Source organism: Lactuca serriola, chromosome 6 (assembly GCF_051521515.1).
Source record: "Lactuca serriola cultivar US96UC23 chromosome 6, Lser_US96UC23_V15, whole genome shotgun sequence".
NCBI classification, from domain to species: Eukaryota; Viridiplantae; Streptophyta; class Magnoliopsida; order Asterales; family Asteraceae; genus Lactuca; species Lactuca serriola.
In genome coordinates, this window is record NC_136413.1 from 132,091,215 (window position 1) to 132,099,006 (window position 7,792).

Below are 7,792 nucleotides of genomic sequence, written 5' to 3' on the forward strand. Positions count from 1 at the left end.
GACTTTACTTACATGGTTGCTTTTTATATCAGGCATCACCCGAACATTGTTCGATTGCTTTTTATCAAGAGGGGTAAGAACTAAGAATTACTTTCTTATTTTATCTTTTTCTGTGATTTTTTCAATTTGATAATTTATATATATATTTAAAATGACTTGTGATATTAATTTGTCCAATAACTTTTGATGAGCATGTGCATAGGGGTAAAACGGGAAGAGGAAATGCTCGGGAGATGGGCATTGAGAGTTTCCTTGACTTTGTTCTAGCCCTGGAAAACAAAGACACTCCAGAGGGAATTACATATCTTTATTGATGTTTAGATCTTAATGGAAGAGGCTTCTTTACAACAGCTGATATTCACACCCTTTTCAGGTATAACTAATTATTATTAGGAAATAGGAAATTGAAAATTGGAAGTAAAGGAGGGGAGCATTTAAAGTTTAAATGTTGCCTGATATACCCTTCCTACAACAAAAAATAAAAATGAAAAATCTCTGTTTTTCCTACTTGTTGCACGCGAGACACGTCTGCAAGCCTCTTGACTATGAGATACATATTTTCACCATATATTAGTAATAAAAAAATAAAAAATTGATTTGATAATTGATTGGTACACTACACTACAGGGATGTGCACCAAAATTAAATTTATTTACTATTAGTGGAATTCAAGATATGTATAGGAGTGTCTGTTGCCTTTATAATTGGTACAATGCTAACATGGAGGACCTTGGCATTGACAGGTTTTAAATTAGTCTAAATTATATTTATTTACTACTAGTGGCATTCTTATGGATAAAGAAAATAAAAGGTGATGAATTCTAGTGTTCTGTTTGCAGGATTAATCCCTTGTGCTGTTCTATTAGTGGGACTTTTCTTTGTACCAGAATCTCCTAGATGGCCGGTATGTGAAGTATCATGATTCATGAAGCTGTTTAATTTATCTTCAAGAAATTATGTTTGACATCATGCATGCAGGCAAAGATTGAAAGAAAGAAAGAGTTTGATGCAGCCCTAAGAAAACTTAGAGGGAAAGATGCTGATATATCTGAGGAGGCGGATGAAATCCAGGTGTTCATTTCAAAGCTCTCAACTTTTTTTCTTATTTTTGTTAATGAATAAAAATTATAGAATTCTTTTTATGTGTTATCAATGGGGTCTTGAATATGTTGATAGGATTATATAGAAACACTACAAAAGCTCCCGATGGCCAAAATATTCGATTTGTTTTAGAGAAGATATTTGCGATCTGTCACTGTAAGTTTATTTTCTTGACAACTCTTGTTGGCTACTTTAAAAAAAAGATTTTTATAATTGTAGTCCGAATCTTGTTTTGACCATACATGGTACTTTTTTTATTTTCTGTAATTGTAGTCTGAATCTTGTTGGCTACTTTAAAAAAAGATTTTTCTAACTTGCTCCTGGACGTGATTGTGCTATTGAGTTTGATCTTGGAAGTGGAAGCTATAATGTAACTTGCTATTGCTCATACAACTTTTGTTGGAATGTGAGTATCATAATTCATGCATTTTTATAAAAGTTTAAAATATTAGTTTATGTTTTTTCTATATAAAAGATAAAATATTTTTGTTGCTATTGTTGTAGTGTACAAAAGAAACTCATCGCCTTGTGGACTGTGAAACTGTGTCCAAGTGGATTATGAAGAAAAGTGCAGAGTCTGAAAATATGAATTGGTAAAGGTCTAAACTTCCTCTTGGCAGGTATGTTGATCGAATTGCTAATGCTAAATGGGAAGTTAAAGAACATGGAATGGAACGCAAAGGTGATTATTTTTAATTTTAGCACCAAATATTTTAAAATATCATTTTTTTTATGTTAAATCATAACTATAACTCAAGGTGCTATATCTTTTATCTGCTGTTTGTAATGTTGATATGATAACATTAGTTAATAACATATTTATATAACAACTCTATCAGTTAGCTAAAACTGATTATGTCATTAATATATTATATTTCATAATTATTATTTATTACATTAATGCTTTTAATATGTTCTTTAGTTGCTTACACCATCAGTTCTCAATGGTTGATTGGTTAATGCCCACCAACATCTCCTAGCACTAAGGATATCAGATTATCTTGGAATACACCAAGTTCTGTGATATTTTCAATACCAATGATAAGGAGGAATTACAATATGGTGTTATGGAAGGAGTCAATCTCTTAGGGACGTAATGGAGCCAAAAGAAGGTAGTCTACTCTAGGTGCAGTTTGTTATTATTCTATTGGTGATTTGAAGCATGGAGTTGATTCCTCCTGCAAGTGAAGTTACTTAGTTGGAATTTGATGTACATAGTAGATTAGATGCAAATTTATATATTGTAAGAAATAGAATTGTATGACATTAAATTTAAGCAATGGATTCTATTTTTTGTATATAATATTTTATTTTCAATTATGAAACATTAAATACAAATTTAATTAGAAAATAAGTAAACCTATAAAGATTTTTTTTTAAACATTTCAAATTATGATACGCAAAAATGTGTCTCATCTTCATTTATGACATGGCCTTTCTTGACAGGGGCTTTCTTAATACGCATTACGTGTCATTAACACGCGCGTCATAAGGTTACGACACGCGAATGCGTGTCGTCTTCCTTTATGACAGGGCCTTCCTTGATACGCATTGCGTGTCGTAAACGCGCGTCGTAATTGCGCGTCGTAAATGAGCGTCGTCTATAGACGACGCGCAAAAGCGCGTCGTCTCTCTTTATGACAGGGCCTTCCTTGACACGCCTTTGCGCGTCGTTTGAGCCTTTTACGACGCGAAACGAGCATCGTAAAAGGTTGTTTTTGTAGTAGTGCGCCTTGCCATGATCTCCTAAAGTACCTGAAACAATAAACTGAAAACTGTAAGCCCTAGGGCTTAGTGAGCTACACCCAAAATACCAATACCACATTGGCAATACCATATCAGTAACAATCAGTCAATCAACATGCATATTGGGCCATCGGCCTGACTGGACCGCCCTACGGGGCCTACAGTCTATCTGGATCTATCCCGAGCCTTCGGCATGACTGGTTCGCCACGTGGGCCTACAGTCTCCCTGGACCGCTCATAGGGTGTGTGGGCCTTCAACACAAAACAGGATCGCCTCAACCCAACCAAAAAACAAATAACTATGTGCGCATAACTATCATATACTGGTATATACAAACATCAAGCATATCTATCACTGGTCATCAATCATAGAATTCTCTCATAACTAGAGTACCGTCCTAGCAGGTCACTAACATACCAATCCCTACGGATCATAAGAGCATAGCATACTGTCTACCCTGATTCCGATCTAACAGATCATAACCACATATAGCATACCATAACAATAACAACTAAAGGGTCGACCTTGGTGCTGTAGACCCTATCGATATAGTGAGGGTAACTCACCTCAGAGATGTCGACTCGGAAAGTAAACTCCAACTCCCGGATCACTTGACACAAGCCCCACTACCTATAGCACAATATACTCGTAAGTCCTTAACCTTATAAGGTACTCCATAACCTACTAGTCAACCCCTGATCAAAGTCAAAGTCCTTAGTCAAGGTCAACAATCCATGTTGACCTCGACTCGTTGAGTTCCTTGAAACACATTCCAACTTGCCGAGTCATCAGGGTGACTCGTCGAGTTCCTTTGATTCTCGATGAAACTTTAAGGCCACCCGTCGAGTTTCCTCCTTGCAACTCGACGAATACAAATGCATACATATCCAAGAGAAAACTCATCCGCCTCGCCGAGTTGTTCTTCAACTCGTCGAGTCTATGGAAATCATCATCGGACTCTCCGAGTTGTTCATCAAACTCGTCGAGTTCACGGCCATCTTTATGTGACTCGCCGAGTCCATTCAGTCCTTTTCCCATACAGACCTATTTTGAGTCATGCAACGGCTCTAACTCACAGATCCAAGCTTCTAGGGCATGCTCAATAGGGACCTTAATCACGAGGCGATCCTGTTTTGTGTTGAAGGCCAAGCTTCTAGGGCATGCTCAATAGGGACCTATTTTGAGTCATGCAAACTTTACGTGCATGCATGGCTTTACAGGCTCCAAATGCCAAATCTAAGCTCTTAATGGGGCTTCATGCTCAATAGGGACCTTAATCACGATCAAAACTGTAACTTTATGTTTCTAGAATCCAAAGAGGGTCCGATCTGAAGTTACAACTTCAAATCTAGCCCATAGCTCATCATACCAACTTGATATTCCAAGAAAACCCTAAAACTCAACCAATAGAGGAGATTTATAAGGAAAATGACGGTTTGGGTACGTCTGGAAGATGATATCTGAGATAAGTGTTGATTTCCACACTCTAAATGCTCCAATCTCCTTCTTCTCCACGTCTTCTCCTTCCAAAGATCCTCTTTTCAAGCTTCAAACACACATAAGGCACCACACACAAATAAGGGATCTCAAGGACTCTTTAGAACTGTAAAGAGGTCCAAGGGAGGCTAAGGCCCCTTTAAATAGGGGTACAAACCCCGAGATTTAGGTTTTCATCTGCCTGCTCCTACTCGCCGAGTCCCAATATGGACTCGTCGAGTAGGTCACTTAACACGGGATCCCACCCCCGCTGCTACTCGACGAGTAGGGCAACCTACTCGTCGGGTAGAGCTTAACCCAATACATCTTATTTAAAACAATACCTGAGAATTGGGGCATTACACAATAACGTGTCCTTTAGATAAGGGATCATGTAGTCCTCCATTCTCAAGATATCGTGTGGACAAAGACATGGAATAAAGTCATACTCATTTTCTAACAGTTTGTTTCCCGATTTTTGATTTGTTTGACATAGAACTTAATTAAACACATCAATTTATTCCTGACCGGGCCCAACACATAAGTCAACAGAAAATCATCGAGGGGCCCAATATATCACTTTTAATCCTCTTAGGATAAAAGGAAGAGATAATCTTTGACTTATATTCTTGTAGTATTTACTTCTTAAATCGTACAAAATAATACGTTTAATAACATCAAGTTATTGATGCGTTTACACACTATCAATGCACAACCAACTTGTAAACAATAACTAATATATATCGGTTTAAAGACTATATGATATTATCGTCTCACAATCATTCATGATATCATGTCATGTCAAAACTAAAGTAGAAATAATCAAAACATGTTATAATAAAACAATATCAAGGTGTAATCTCAAAGATCTCATGTGCGGAAAACCATAGCGTGATGCACTGTGATCAAGCCGACTCCTTTCCTTTTAAAACGAGTACCTGAAACCAAAACTGTAAACCGTAAGCATGAAGCTTAGTGAGTTCCCCCATCATACCACATACCATACAACATACATGCTACGAAGCATATCTGGGTGTTGGCATACCCCTTTGGTAACTTCAACCGGTATCCGGGGACTGTTTCACCCTTATCCCTACCACATAATAACATAGCATAACATACATAAATATACTGTCATGCATATATGGGTGCCCGACCTACCCCTTTGGTATCTTTCAACCGGTAACCGGGAGCTAACCCCCCCTTCGGTATCTTTCAACCGGTAACCGGGAGCTAACCTCCCCATCGGTATCTTTCAACCGGTAACCAGGAGCTAACTACCCCTTTGGTATCTTTCAACCGGTAACTGGGGACTATTTCACCCCTACCACTACCACATAATAACACAACATAATGTACTGCTAGGCATGCATGGGTTCTGACGACCCCTTCGGTATCTTTCAACCGGTATCCGGGGACTAGTATTTCACCCCTAATACTACTAACTCATATAACATAGCATCCTAGAACATAGACCATATCAGATAGTTGTAAACTAGACAATTATCACAAAGACAATCATCTCATACATAGTCACCTACTAGTGGGTCGGCATTGGTGCCTTAGACCCACCTCTACTGGAAGGTAATTCACCTCGAATGCAGAAGCTTCCTGAAGAAATTCTTACTGCTGCCCTGCCCACTTCCCGAGCTATCAATACCAATCAATATACCCAATTAGCAATTGGTTCCCATACCAAAATCCTTAATCCATGCATGGGATAAAATGACCATTCTACCTATGGCCCAGTATGATCCGGAACTATGGCCATAACCCAAACAAAAGCCCAACACTATAATGTCCATAATACAATCAATGGCCCAATTTTCTAAATTGGGCCCAAACCTCTACGTGAGTCTTGCCATGAGGCCCAATCATTCTTTCCAGTCCAATACACCTCATATTCTGATGGCCCAATAATAATCCAAACATTTAAACCCAAAATGCTAAAACTCACTCATGGCATGGTCCATGGACCAGTTTTCCAAATTGGGCCCAAGACCTTAGTGGGCCTCTACAAATAAAATATCAACCCCAAACCTGATGGCCCAACAGCGCTCAAAACAACAAGCCCAAAAGATGGCCCAAACCGAAGCCCAAAAACCAAAGTCCCATGTAGACGCTTGTACGCTAAGCGTACTAGCTTAAGGGCTTGTACGCTACATGTAGACGCTTGTACGGCCATCGTACTCCTCCTGTTGACCAACTCTCAATCCTAGCTCTTAATCCATTAAGCCAAGACGTCCAAAACCTCAAAATGGCTTAATATAAGTGACTTGACCCGTAAAGTCGAATGCTTTAAGCCTTTGCATGGCTTATTTAATCCCAAACACTAAAGATGAATTCCAAAAGGTCAAAATCACTCCCAAAATGTCTTAGAACTTCTTAATACCTTAAGACCTCAGTCCAAACTTCCAGATCTGATTTCAAGGGACTTCTTAAGTCATAAATTTTCCAACTTTATGACTTAGCATAACTCAATGGGGCCTAAATCTAAAACCTAAGTTCCAAACTTCATTAAATGAATACCAAATCATGCATGGAAGGTTTATACCTCTCAAGATCTAGACTTTATGACTCCATAACCTCAGTAAGGACCAAATAAGAGGCTCAAAGGTTCTGGAGTAACTTCTACTTACAAGAACCACCTCAAAGGGACCAAAAAAACATAACAACGTACCATTTTGCTAGATCTACATGAAAAAGTTGTCAATGTTGAGACTTTATACCTTCAGAAGATAGATCTAGGTGCACAAAGCTTGGATTCAAAAGCTCCAAGTCAAACAATGACTCTTCAAGAAGTTCCTTCTTCCTCCTCTAGCACCAAAACACACCAAAAATCACTTTGAAGCTCTAAAATTACTCAAATGGGGGCTAAGGGTCGATTTCTAGGGTTTGGAGGGATGGAGGATGAAGGTATTAGGGTTAGGTTATGAGATAAGGAGCTTAAATATGGTCCAAGACCCTAAAATAGGGTTTTGATCTAACTGGCGTACGCTCAACGTAATTATGGTACACCCGACGTACTCCAAAGAACATTCGCGACCATCCTGGTCAGTATGCCCAACGTACTCTAAGGTACGCCCAACGTATTGCCTTCTTCACTAGTACGCCCCGCGTACTCTTTGTGTACGCCATGCGTACTCGGCTAACCCTGAAAACCATGAAACTTCTGAAGGCCATAACTTCTTCGTTATAAGCCCGATTCCAACGATCCTTATATCCACGGAAAGGTGACGAGAAACTCTATGCATCCATCAACTTATTCTCACCTCAAAACCTTCTGAAAAAAAAATCCAAAATTTATAAAGAGCTTGAACTACCAGTTTACCGATATACCCCTTGGCTCCAAAACATGAACCGAACACCCGAATCACTTATAATACATCACCCGCACCAAATGGGCCTAGATCCTACCTTTTCAAAAGCCCTAATACTTTTGATGACCAGCCTTCGGGCCACATCGTT

General features: G+C 38.8%; 1 non-coding gene across 1 annotated transcript; it reads left to right on the plus strand.

Moving 5' to 3' along the window:
* Positions 1–425: 425 nt before the first annotated feature.
* LOC145060661 (small nucleolar RNA snoR104) lies at positions 426–557 on the plus strand. Its single transcript, XR_013686876.1, has one exon. It is a non-coding gene; the product is annotated as a small nucleolar RNA snoR104 (small nucleolar RNA).
* Positions 558–7,792: the final 7,235 nt, after the last annotated feature.